This window comes from Maylandia zebra, linkage group LG22 (genome assembly GCF_041146795.1).
Source record: "Maylandia zebra isolate NMK-2024a linkage group LG22, Mzebra_GT3a, whole genome shotgun sequence".
In the NCBI taxonomy this organism is placed as follows: Eukaryota; Metazoa; Chordata; class Actinopteri; order Cichliformes; family Cichlidae; genus Maylandia; species Maylandia zebra.
Window position 1 is genome coordinate 10,191,041 of NC_135187.1, and position 13,990 is coordinate 10,205,030.

Here is a 13,990-nt window from a genome sequence, read left to right on the forward strand (position 1 = left end):
AACAGTGTCCAAAACACTCAGACCAACAAGCATACTTCTTCTTGACTAATAAGTACCTAACAAAGTGGTCAGTTCACTTTCTGAACAAAACTTTAAGCTACCCCCCCCTAAAAAAAAGAAAACAAACAAACACACACACACACACACACACACACACACACACACACACACTCTGAGGACAAAGGACATATTATTAGGGCTGATAGCCAGGCTTGTGGGCAGCACGGTGGCACGGTGGTTAGCACTGTTGCCGCACAGCTAGAAGGTCCTGAGTTCAATTCCACCATCAGGTCTTTCTGTGTGGAGTTTGCATGTTCTCCCCGTGTTTGCGTGGGTTCTCTCCGGGTACTCCGGCTTCCTCCCACCGTCCAAAGACATGCAGCTTGTGGGGATAGGTTAACTGGATAATCCAAATTGCCACTAGGTGTGAGTGTGAATGGTTGTCTGTCCCTGTGTGTTAGCCCTGCGACAGACTGGCGACCTGTCCAGGGTGTACCCCGCCTTTCGCCCTATGACAGCTGGGATAGGCTCCAGCACCCCCCGCGACCCTGAAAAGGATAAGCGGAAGTGAATGGATGGAGCCAGGATTGTTGGTTAATGAATGATGGATGTCTGGTTTAAGGTATCTTATCTTATTCCTCTGTTTACAAATACTGAGAACAAGCTAATAATGGACTAAGATATTATCAGTTGCTTGTTGGGTGTATTTCTTTTGCTCTCCACACTAACTATAAGCTAACGAAGCCCGCTCAAACATGTAACCCAGCGAGCTTCCTGACCCAAAACTCTTGTCCAGTGCCAACATCTGCACAATCACAAACATCTGCAGATTTTTATCTAGATTATAGAGCAGTAGGTGGTCTAAACCATCAGTTTAGAACAGATTAAAAATGTGTTTTAAGGCCAAACTGAGATAAAAATGGACTGTAAAAAGCTCTTGAAAGCAGGCAGCTCCGGTGTCACATGTCGAGGTGTGATGCTGGCGTATTTTCTGTATGACAGAGTTTGTCTTGATGTTTAAAATCATCTAAATTTGCACAAATATGTGTATACATGACAAACTGAGTACCATCTCCCCCACCATTGCAGATTGTTTCCTGTTTAGTGTGTTCAGTGGTTCAAACACACAGTAAAGTGTAGTTCGCTCCCTCCCTTCTTTGTCTCTGACAAGAACTGATCAGATTTGGTGCAGAGTCACTATTTTAAGAGACTGCAGTCAGCAAGAATCCAGCATTAGGTTTTATTACATAATGCTACACCTGCCCGAAACGCTCTCATTGTGCTTAGCAACCTGCAGGCTCAGCTCACACCTGCCAGAACATCGCTGTCACATTCCTGCTCGTTACAACAGCGCTAATCGGCATTTACTTCCAGCACAGCATTGCCTGAAAGGTAAGCGTCCCAGCCAACGGACAGAATAATGACGGGGATAAAAATGCCCCAGCTGAAAGTCACAGCTGGGGCATTTACCGCCTTGTTACCGCCATCGACCTTGTGTGCTCAATCAAAATGTCAGGGCCCGGGCCTGGCAGGAAGAGTGAGGGTCCGAGTAGGCAGGTCTGCAGAGGGCTGATAGGAGTCCACCATTGTGCAAACTATTCTGGAGACAAGACTGGTTCATCTGTGGCATTTTACTGAAATATCCACACAGAGGTCGAGCCAAAGGGACATGCCTGAGCACACAAAATGAAAACAAAATGATGAAAAATGACCACACAAAATGATGACAAAGAGACACACAATGACCACAAAGAAATATTAAATGACACAAAGAGACAAAAATGAACACAAAGCGATACAAACTGACTACAGAGAAATGAAAAATGACCACAATGAAAAACAAAATGACCACAAAAGATGAAAAATGACTACAAAGAGACACAAAAGTGTCAGAAAGAAACACAAAATGACCAAAAAGAGATTAAAACCATCCCACAGATAGACAAATTGACTACAATAAGAAACAAATTGGCACAAAAAGATGAAAAATGAAGGTAAAGAGATATAAAAGGAGCACAAAGAGGGCCAAATGCGTCTCAAACAAACAGAAGCAAATGCAAATACCATGCAGTGTTTACAAAGACTGCAGAATAATAAGCTAAACGATCCAAAACTGCTTAAACGGAAATAAGAGCAGTCCACATCTCTGGTCGTTTCACATGTTTATAACACTGCCCTCTGGTGGCGAGTACGCGTCTCGGCAAAGCTTTGCTTCACACCTACAGTCTACCAACACGCTATCGTGCCGGCATGCTTGGGTAAACAGAACAGCGAGAAAAGGAAATACAAGAAGGCAAAATGACGCAGAGAGTCCGGATGAAGAGGTGGAAGGCTTTGTGTTGTCATGTGTCCACAGCTGCAGACACACAGCAGCTCACTCAAACATTTAAAGCTCGTAGGTTTTCAACCTGCGCTTGGTCTTGCATAACTGTTCTTGTGGGACGTCGCGTTAGGCTGAGTGGTCCTGAAGAGCAGGGACGTCTGACACGTTTACGGCGTGAATCCATTATTGATGAGGATGAAGCTTGTTTAGAGCACATTGATTTGGCTCGAGGCGCTCCGCACTTACAACTGATGCGAGCGCATTACATAACAGAGCAGCAAGGAGGAAGGAGGAGGAAATCCTTTGGTGTTGTATCTGAGAAGCATCCGACACAGTCGCTCAGTGAGCAGCGTGATGCTATCAGCTGAGACATGCCCTGTCTTACCATCTCAGTGTTTATAACAGTGTATATCTTCAAAGACACACGCCGCATCTGATGGAGATTCTTATCACAACACCAGATCGCTTCTGCCAGTCTGAAATGAAAATAAATGGGTGGAAAGATAGGAGCTATTTGTTGAAATATATCAGAGAAAGACAACATGGTGGCTGGTTCAATTCCCAGAACTTACATGAGATGATGGGCTTAAAAAGATGTGCAGTGGAGTTTAAGTACAGAATTGCTGTGTTGTCCTTATGATATGATCAGAAGGGAAAGGCCAAAATAGCTGGGAGTCTGAGTCTGATAAGAAGCAAATGCTTGTCCACTCTGGAAGAAGGATCTAAGTATCTATCGGTGTCTCATGCTGTGCAGAATTTAAATCTCACAGATTGCAAGTTTGAGGCTTTGGGAACAAACCTGATGTACGTAGTGTTGCTAAATAGTAGACGTTCAAATGTCAGTTTCCACTTCGGCATACATCATGAAGTCATGAAGTGGGAAAATTTGGCATTGAGCAGTGTGGGTTTTGATTTTACCGCAAAATGACTTCAATTTTTTTTACCCTGTAATAGTCACCCAGGTGAGGTGGGCGAGTCTGAAGTGGGAAAATTACGGGGTTTCCTTCATGTGATGTGATTTTATTTATTTTTTATGCTTGTAACTGACTCTTTTGGGTCGTTTATGTGCTGCAGTAGCATATTGTTTGTATTCTTATTTATTTTGTCCTTTGAAGACCACCCTTCTTTTAAGCGGACTTACTCTGATTGGCTGCCCCTCTGACCAGCAGGTTGGTCACAATGGCCAGCAGCAGTGGTTGGACAAGAGGCGGCTACACCGTAGACAGGCTGCTATAGCTCATCATCACAGAACAGAGAGCTATCTCAGATTTACAGGTAGCCCGATGATGGAGCACATTAAAACTCCAGGTGGTTCAAACACTGAACCGTGCTGTCCTGAGATATATCAGAGATACAAACTGTCACTGACATCATACAGAATGAAAAGAAGAAAAAGAAAAAGCCAGGATGGAGAAAGCAAGCACACCAGACCCCGTATTTTCTTAGCTGCTAGAGGATGTTGACTAGTGTTCAAGACCCATGACAGAGACCGGTTCCTGGACCAAATACTTCCTTCTAGCACCCACATCTCCACTGATCTCACCTGGACCAACAATACCATCGCCCTGGTAAAGAAGGCCCAGCAGCGGTTGCACTTCCTCCGCATCTTGAGGAAAAATAACCTTTACCAGAATCTGCTGCTGGCCTTCTACCGCCCCTGCCTGGGTGCTTGGTACTCGGGCCACAACCGAGAAGAGGAAGGTTGCACAGGAACAGGAACACCTCCCCCCAAAATTTTTTGGCTGCCCTCTGTCACCCGTGGAGGCCATCATCAGATCCTCCTGTCTTAGGAAAACCAGGGCCATCACAGGTGACCCCTTGCACCCCGCCTACCACCTGTTTGACCCGCTGCCCTCTGGTCAGTGCCTCAGGTCAATCCAGTTCCACACCTCCAGACTCAAAAACAGCTTCTTCCTCTGGGTCATTCGGACTGTTAACAAACACTACCCCCCTCCACACACACAAACACACACTACACACCCCACACCTGACCACCCACCTCACCAATGAGCCATGGTCTGAGTAACCCACAACACTCAGGCCACTCACATACAGACTCAATACTCAGACCAAGTCTTTTTGTACTGTTTCCAAACACTTTGCTGTCCAATGTGTGCCTTTCTCTTGTTTTTCATATATTCCTCTAGACTGTATACATCTCTCCTGTTTGCTATTTATTCCTGCTGTCATACTATTTATATTTTAATCTTGCAAAGTTGGCGTGGAGCACCTATAATTTTGTTATACAGGTAAAATGACAATAAGGGGGGATTCTATTCTAAATCGAAAAGCAGAACAGGCCCACTTTAACTCTAAAAGAAGCTTTAACAAATAAATTCATGCAGAAAATGTATATTGAATTATGGGTTTCGGCATCTCTTTGTGGAGTTTGCATGTTTCCCTCTTGTTTCTGTGTGGATTTCAGCACAGATGAAGCAGCTACTCTAAGACAATAACAGCTCCCTCTCTCTGTTTGATAGATGACAGGTACGCCACGTGTCAGGTGGAATAGACTGCAGCCCCTCAGGAGGCCTCACAGGACAAGCCAGTATAGATAATTACCTGTCAATCAATTTTTTATTTTTTATTTTTTTTAGCATTTATTATGACAGGACGGGCACCTCAGTCCCAGTCAGTCAAATGTGCTATGTGGTGATGGTATCTAGTTAATATGAGCATTAGGCTTTAGTGGAAATATACCTTTGTGGCATAAAAAAGAAGTATAATAATAAACCATAGAACCACTGCAGCAGCCCCACCCCCTCTGTTTATACTCCAGTTAGCACAGTGCCACAGGTGAATATGAGGATGATGCCTCGATTTACAGGAGATCATCGCTGCCTGGATCTGATATTGACTGGCTAAATGAGTGATGAGCTGTGTGACTCAGCTGCTAGTCCCAGCTGCACAGAGGATGAGTCACTGTGAGGGTCCCAGCGGGTGAGAAAAGTCAGAGCTGGACTGCAGACCACAGCTCTGTAAGACATGTTATGCTGCCCTCTTGTGGATTTTATGGAGAACGACAGATGAATTCTACATTTGGACTCTAAAGGTTCCTACACTGGTTTTTCATAATCCTGGAATGGAAATCTGTTGGATTTTTGTAACTTCCAGAGAGAAGTTTGCTAACATATTGGGATAATGTTAGCAAACTTTTTAATCTTTATTTTAGTGCTTTAAAATAACTGCCACCATGACTACCCAAAGCCATTTCTGGTTGTCTGCAGTGGTGCAAGACTTAAAAAATGTTTACTGAAAAAAATCACCTCTGAATTCTCAGTTTTGTAGTTTTCAAGCAGATCAATCACTTAATTTGAGATTAAGTAATGTTTAATTACATTGTAAATAAGTAGTAGTTTCTAGTTAATTTAAAAGTGATCATTCTGTAGATTCTTAAGTATTTTTTTCAGGTATGTTTTGACTAAATCACCTTTATCCTCCAGAATCAGGACCTGTGGTCTTTAATGATTCAGTTTGCTCCTTATTTGGCCCTTGATCCTTACAAATTGCTGCTTACAGCTCCAAAACACCGACAGGTGGACTAATGCACTGTTTGAGATGATAATAATAAAGAATAAGACCAGTGTTTGTGTTTATTTTCAGATTATAGTCGTTGGAATGGCAGGCTGAATGTTATCAACTGCTTTGTTTGGTTTTGGTTAAACACACATTGGGATATTTGATGATGCAACAGGGCTGTTTTTAGAAAATGTGAATGTGCTAGTTGTGAGAGATCTGAGGTGTACTGAAGAGTTTGGGTACACGAAGTTCCTGTCCTATTTTTCCTAAATAACACATCCCCATATTTGTGATTTTCAGAGTTTCCTGGATTCTGGTCAATCATGAAAGCTTGCAGTCCTTCCTGTCTGCTGCTGGAGACAGAGCCAGAGAGCGAGGGGTGTTATTGTATATTTGTCACACTGTCCCTCACACGCGACCACTGTTGGTCAGGACAATGGTCTCACATCAGAAACTAATCATCGCCAAAGAGAAACCCGGCGGGTGGGAGACGTGGCAGGGGGAGGTTGTTCCTCATTGTTCAAAGAGGAGAAACAATGAGAGTGACGAGCCGACGCTCCGAGGAACAATGGGGGTGAAGAAAAAGACCTTTTCTTCCACATTGTCATCATCATTTAAAATAAAATAAAATAAAAAGTCAGGGGGTGAAAAACTGTCCCAAAGACAGGAAGAGGTGGTTTCTTTTAGACGTTCCTGTAGCTGATTACTTTTAGCTGCTTTAAAGGTTACCCTGTCTACAAAGCATGATGATAAGAAACAATGCTCAAGTGTTACCTATAATTAGAAACCCACAGGCTGCTGCTTCTTCCACATAAACAAACAGAAAGTCAGAAAGTGATGACTAATTATCACTTTCACTGCTTTTATTTTAGCTGTCTTCACTGCTTCATCTTTTAATTATTTATATTTCAGTTTGCACTTTATCTACTTTCATATTTTACTCCTTTTTTAATTGACAACTTCCCCCACATTTGTTGTTTATTATCACCAAAATTGACGCTTTCTGTCCTTTATCTGCTGACGCATCGAGCTTTCTCACCCCCAGTTAAAAATTCCAGGAAGCCTTCATCCACCTTCACTCTTAAACCGTCCACTGTTTATACGGTTTTACTTTCAGCAGGTCAAATCGAATCAAATTCATCCATTAAAATCTTATAAACACTGCATGTTTGGCCAAAGTAAAAAGAACAAAATAATAAAACTATTTTAAAAACTGCGGTCAAATCTATTCTTTTAATATTTGTTAGGTTTTATGGTTTAGTCAATAAACCGAATTATAATGAGAATACTTTATTAATGAATATGATCATCAATGCATTATTAGCCATTGTTATTGTCTTATGAGAGACTCCTGACACAGATTTTAGATACCGTAATAACTGAAATCTGTACACGATTAACTTTGAGCAACCAAACCTGACACACAGGTACATCTCAGGCCCCTGAAGGTTCTTATCTAGATCATATATTCTAACATCATCTTGTTGCCTAGCAACCACCTACCAACAGGCTAAAATCACCTATCTGGCACCTGTAACGCAGCATAAAAGCATCATGTCACATATTTTAATTGAAAAACAATAACCTGCAATTTATGTATATAAAATGGGAATTGTGCATGATACGATGTTATCATGTTGCCTGGCAACCACCTAAAATCACAATTGACATGCTAATAATTTGATTTAAAGTAGAAGCTGCTGTCCCATTAGGTAAAACACTGTCCTTGTTGTCTGTTTTGAAATATCAGCAAGCTAAAGTTTTGCTTCCCGTTTGGGTTCTCCTGGTGTTTCCGTATATAAAGTTTAAAGTTTTGTGTTTATTATATTTTCTGGATTCCTCTTTTGTCTTCTTTAGTTCTGGTTATCTCTTGCTGTTTCATTTTCTGTTTTCTGTAGTCATCAGGTTTTGTTTTCTTGTCTTTTTGGTTCGTTTCTATGTTTACAGTCATTTAGTATGAGTGGCCTCCACAGTGTGTCATCTACGCCTTTCTCTGTCTCACACTGTGTTTGTGTTTCCATCCCTTTTGTTCCATTTGTCGTGTACATCTTGTTTGGTGTCCATATTTATGGCTCTTACTTTGAAGTTTGTTGTTTTTCTTCTTTTGCTTCCTGTCTGTCTTCCCGTAGTTGCCTGATTGCTGGTGACTGTGTCTTGTTAACCCCCTGCTGGTCATTCCCACATCAGCCCAGTGGGTCCCCGTCACACTGTTCGTTAATACTTGCTGCTGTGCTGCAGATGTTCTCTGTGTTCGGGTTTCCCGCCTCCCTGTGCGCGGTTCAACCTCGACCTTGCACGTTTTCCTCTTCTCTCTCTCCCTCTCTTTTTGGACTGATTGCCTTGGCCTCATTAATTCTGGGTTGGGTTTGGGTTATTCCAAGCATTATTATGTTTTATCTACATAGAATTCAACTCAAAGTAACATGAGAACAATATGCTGAAGATGACACCTACAGGAGCTGCTTGACAATGAAGCTCCCAGCACACAGTTTTTGTGCTGATGTTAATGTCCGAGGAGGTTTGGAGCAGCAGAACACCGGTGACCGTTTCCACTTTGCAAATGGATTATCTAAGACTTTTCTCAAAATGACTGCAGTGGCGACATTTTATTACACCTTATTTGAGTGTAAGTTCAGTGAGCTCTTGAGAACGACCTTTCAGAGATGCTTGTAAATCAGATTGCATAGCCAGGTGCTTTCTTTTATATACCCCTGTGGCAAAGGGACTGAAATTACCCAAATTTGATTAAGAGGTGTGGGCCAATGCTTTTGTTCATTTAGTGAATAAATAAACTGCCTCTGATTTCTTTTCAGCACTTCACCTTTCATTTTCTGAACTTCCACTCCTCTTTCAATTACAGCCTGCACTTCCACCATAAGTGGCATTTCAACCTGCCATTTTCCCCCTTTTAAACCCCTGTTTAAACTTCAGTGTTTGTATTCCATTTGCCACTTCAGTGATCCTCGGCTGTGTCAGTATTTGTTCCTTTTTATAGTTCAGTTATTAATTTAGAAACGAGAACATGTTTATCTCCATCACCTGCTGCGACCAGCCGCTGCTCTGCTTTGATAAATCCATCAAAAGGATCATTATACAGCTGAAAACTGCGAATGGCCTCTTTGAAATCACAGCACAAAAACCAAACTATAAAGGCGTGACATAGATTTCTGCCACTTTTTTAGACTGTAAACATCCCGACTCGGATTTCATTGTGTGGTCACTGCTGGAGAATTTCTTCTATGTTTAGGATATTAGAGTCCATGAGGATCTATCTTAAAGTAAACCCAGACAGAGATCACAGCTTCATCCAGACGGCCGGCGCTGCTCTGACAGCGGGCCGGGCCTCCGATGGAGACTGGCCTCATAAACTGTTTGTATGTGTCTACGCTTTATATACTGTACATTATGAGCAGCTGGAGTCAAGTCAGGTAGCACAAAGGCAAGGTCAATAATGTGAAGTGATCTGCAGGGTCAAAAGACTAGGCCCGCTGCCAGCCATTGTTGGAAGGGTGTTTCTTTCAAAGCAAGCATGCAATCCCCTCGTCTGCACTCACGCTCAAGTCTTGAGTATTTCCCGTGGAGGAAACAATAAGAGAATAGCAGCAAGTGGCTTGGTGGTCAGCGCGAAGGGGGCATTTCTCAGGAATCTGGCTTCATTGTGAAATAATTTGATGATGCAAAGAAGTTTTGTTTGGACAAAGTGTAAACAACATGCAGCCATCTTTATGTACAGTCTGTGCCTCTGTACACCCCGTACCATCTAGTTTCTCCAGTATATGTTTACACATGGGTACTTCTAGCACTATTTGTATAAAATATGCTCACACAAAGAGGTTTGACATGTTTTTTTAATTTAATTTTATTTTATTTTATTGGATGTTTTCTTACTGGCAGCGTCTCAACAGTACTGGTGAATGTCAGGAACAGTATAGCAATTGCGGTTAATCGAACAAATTAATATATTATTTATTTTTACCTGATTTTTTATCCTAAGGGGTAGCAAAACCAATGTATTCCTTAATGAGTGACTATATTGACTACAAGATTGTTTCTTACCTTCCTGTTTTCTCCCAAGGGTGTTTGGGCCAAAACAGTCCCCAGGCTTCCTGAGTTCTTTTTAAAGGTTCCAGCTGCAAGTCATTGAAGGAGAAATTGAATAACCGTACCAGTTTTCATTTGAAATTATATGTTGTAGGCCAAGTGGGGGGAAATGTTATTTAACAGTTGTTGTTATTTTTAAAGTATTCCTTTAATGTTAACAAAGATTAACCCTTTTTTTTCAATTCAGTTTTATTTATATAGGGCCAAATAATAACAACAGTCACATCAAGGCACTTTATACTGTAAGGTTAAGACACTACAATAATACAGGGAAAATCCCAGCAATCAAACAAACCCATTTTGGCTTTGATTTGGCAACAGTGGGGAAGAAAATCTTTCTTTTAACAGGAAGGAAGAACCAGGCTCAGGGAGGGGCAGCATCTGCTGTGACCAGTGGGTGAGGAAGAGAAAAAAACCCACTGTGGAAGAAAGTCAGAGAAAAATAATAACTGTTTATTGAATGCAGAGTCATGTATAAACATAATGAGTCAAGAAGAAACAGTGCATCATGGGAAGTCCCCAGCAGTCTAGGCCTATTGCAGCACAACTAATGAAGGATTCAGGGTCACATGTTCCAGCCTTAAAATTTTCAGCCTAATCTTAAAAGTAGAGATGGTGTCTGTCTCCTGAATCTGAAATCTAAAGCCTCTGTCTCCAATTCTACTTTTAAATATTAGATTTTATAGGATCATTAGAGAAGCTGTGTGTTTAGGCTGTTAGTTTAGTTTAGTATGTAACTCCAGACAATGGTGTGGAGTGATTTAAAAGTCTGTAAAGTCTAAAGCAGGCTGATCATTACAGACTGTCGCTGGAACCGTGGCCCACCACTGGGCTCCACAGCGTTATTTTGTGTTGTGTTTTGTGTCAGTGTTGCTTTTATCCAAGACCAGGGTGTCAAAGGTTTTTTGTTTTTTTGGTTCAGGCTACATACAGCTCAGTTTGGTCTCATGAGGGCTGGACCAGTAAATCTATTGTCCAATAACCTTTAAAAACAGCACCTCCAAACCTCTTTTTCTTTTAGAATATATCAATTGAGTACACGCTGCTGAAAGCATTCACATTTAATGAACTATTGATTTATGAATCAATCAGCCTGAACTGCCTCAAGAAAAATATTATCACTCAGTTTTTGTTGACACTATAAAGAAATGCTGATGTAAAAAGAAAGCTGTGAGCTCGGCACTTTGAGCTACAGACTTTGTTCAGTTCATTCAAATTGTGTGACCTGTGGAATCGATATAAAAAATAATGAATCCTGTCATTAATTTATTTATATCAGTGATCAAATGGCGTTGAGCATCACTTTGTAGCTGATGGTTAGTCGATAGTGTGTTCTAGGCTCTGGTTGCCTAGGTAACCTCATCCCGAGCGACTGTGGCTCAGGAGTTTAAGCAAGCTGTCTACATATCAGAAGGTTGGTGGTTCAATCCCTGCCTCCCTGTGCTTGCATGTTGGGCAACACGCTGAAACCCAAACCACAGTGTGCATGTGAACTGCATGAGCTAACCTTCTGGCCTTCATCCTACCTCTGTCTTAGAGGCAGGGTGACGAGCCCAGATCAAAGTATTGATGCTACTCCTCCACAGTAAAGGAAGACAGTCCAGGTGGTTTTGACACCTGACTAGGATGTTTCCTGGGTGTCTCTCTTGGAGGAGACACCCAGGTTCCCCAGGATAAATTGGAGGAAGTGGCTGGGAAGAGGGAGGTTTGGGCTTCTCTGTTCAGGATGTCAGATTGATGACCTGTCCACGTGTTCCCTTCTCGCTCTAAGGTAGATGGGAGAGGCTCCAGCCCCCCCCCCACGACCCTGTTAAGGACAAACGTCAAAGGCAAGATGATTTGTTCATTCAGTTTCTGACATTAAAGATATGAAACAACTTAAAGATAAAAAGGACAAGCTGTGTGCTGTGCCTCACCTGTGCATCCTTATTCATAGCCTGCCCTGTCCTCTGCAGAAACTGAGACATCCTTCAATACATGCACTGAGAGTGATTGAGATTGTGCTGGCAGGAGGAGACACAGAGGCACAGATATAAGAAAACTCCGGAAAATCTCGGTCCTGCCATACATGTGGATGTCACCTACCTGAACATCCTTGCACATGGTTTACTCGTCACAGCAAACAGGACTCAAAGGATCTGTTGCTAATGTCTTGCTCTCAGATACAAGAGGACAGAAGTCTTGCAAATTCCAAGCACTGACAGGCCAAAGGTGTTTTGGTGACATAAGGAAAATACGTTGCTGGTGGATGATCTTTGTACAGTTTCCAAAGAAATCCCAACCTGTCACATATTTTTGCAACGATTTATCAAAAGCTTGTATTTATGTGCTGTACCGGGTGACACGCTGTAATAATACATCGATGCATCAATTTCAGTGTGATTTAAGGTCAGTTAAGAGCATAAACATCATTGTTTCTGCTCCCGAGTTTACCAAACATCCATCAAACACTCATAAATACAACAGCTACATTCCCTGGCCTCTTATGAAACACTTCCTGCCTCCATAGCGGCCGCTGACTTCTTATCAGCTCACCTCAGCCTCTCTCTCCGATTGGTCGTTTCGGCTGATGAGTGGAAACCAAAGCCGCAGTCACAGGCTCTGTTCTCAGCCATTAAAGAATAAAATAACAAAAAACAAGGTGATAACAACTCGAGACCTTTGTCCTTTTGAGCCCACAAGAATGCTGACTAAATTCCATCACAGTTATTCACAGCCCTCCTCCTCCTCCTCTCCCCTGCAGAATTAATAATACATTACACTCAGCAGCAACGTGTGTGCAGTGGGCTGGATATGAAACCCAAAAAAGGGAAAGAAAACCTTGTTCAAGCCAAAGAGGAAAGCAGATCACACGGCTGGAACAGCAACCAAATGTCAAATCAGATATGAGAATGAGCAATTGTGTGTTGGAGTCACAGCCACAATCAAAATGTTTCAGGAGGCGATGCCCCCACCGTTACAATGAGGAGGCATCACGTACCGGAGGCTTTTTTTGGGTATCATACCAGCAAATGAAAACAGCCAACTTCCTCGAGTCCGTGCGGAGACAAAACATGACTTTACCTTCTCTAAAAATGGTTGCTGCGGGAGGGCACGTACAGCAGAGCCAGGGAACGCCGGGAGACGAGCACTGGGCGGAGGCGACGGGCAAAAGACACATTGGCGTTCACAAAGAACAAACAGTGATTGCACAGGAAGACATCTTTACGTTTACAGCTAATAATTAGCCCAACTAAATGTACCTGCATGTAAACATAGAAGACAGATTTCACAGAATATGAGCAATCAGCAAACATGTGGCAGGCCTACTGCCAACAATCACAACAACACAATGTAAAAAATAATGAGAGTTTAAATACATAACAGAGGCTCAAAGCTGCAGTGCAAGCATGTGCGATAACTGCTCAGTAAAGTGCACCATATTAATATGTTAAGTGCTTTTAGTGGTTAACAAAGCTAGAAAAATGCTGTGTCTGGCTTATTTTCTGTCATTAAAAAGGGTTTGAAATAATGAGGCGAGCACACGGGCAAGTAATCCCTATAAGCTTGACACAGTTTTTCTGATCGTGGCTCTTCATGATGTCAGTGAGAGCGGATACCCTTAATAAAGATTACTTTGAACTTCAAAAGGAGCTGAAACAGTTTGTTTCAGATGAAGGATGAACTGAGAGGCTGCACCAAGGGCCAGTTCTGGGACAAATGAGGATTATTAGTCCATGCTGCTCATATGGAAGTAATCCAAGAATAAAAACAGGGAGCTGGTCAGATTTAAAGAGTCATTTTTGATCCTTGTATATGTAAAAAGAAGAAATATTGCTCAAATTTAAATTTAAATTAAGTAAATCCAATAAAACTGTTAAAGAAAACTACAACTTTTATCACTTTTAGGTAGATTAAAAGGCACAGTCACCATTGTTAGTGATCTTAAACACTAAATTGTACAGCCTTTAAAAAGCCCATAAAGTCAGGTCTATTAAGCATTTGGACAATAATATGGTCTTTATATGCTGATATGCTTATTTTGGCTTCTCAGCTGAATGATGGCCT

At 41.9% G+C, this 13,990-nt stretch overlaps 1 long non-coding RNA gene across 1 annotated transcript; it reads right to left on the reverse strand.

The window, feature by feature from the left end:
• Window positions 1-1,479: 1,479 nt before the first annotated feature.
• Window positions 1,480-9,917, reverse strand: LOC143414657 (uncharacterized). Its single transcript, XR_013095316.1, has 3 exons — window positions 9,899-9,917; window positions 2,709-2,799; window positions 1,480-1,673 (listed from the first exon to the last, which is right to left on the reverse strand). It is a non-coding gene; the product is annotated as an uncharacterized LOC143414657 (long non-coding RNA).
• Window positions 9,918-13,990: the final 4,073 nt, after the last annotated feature.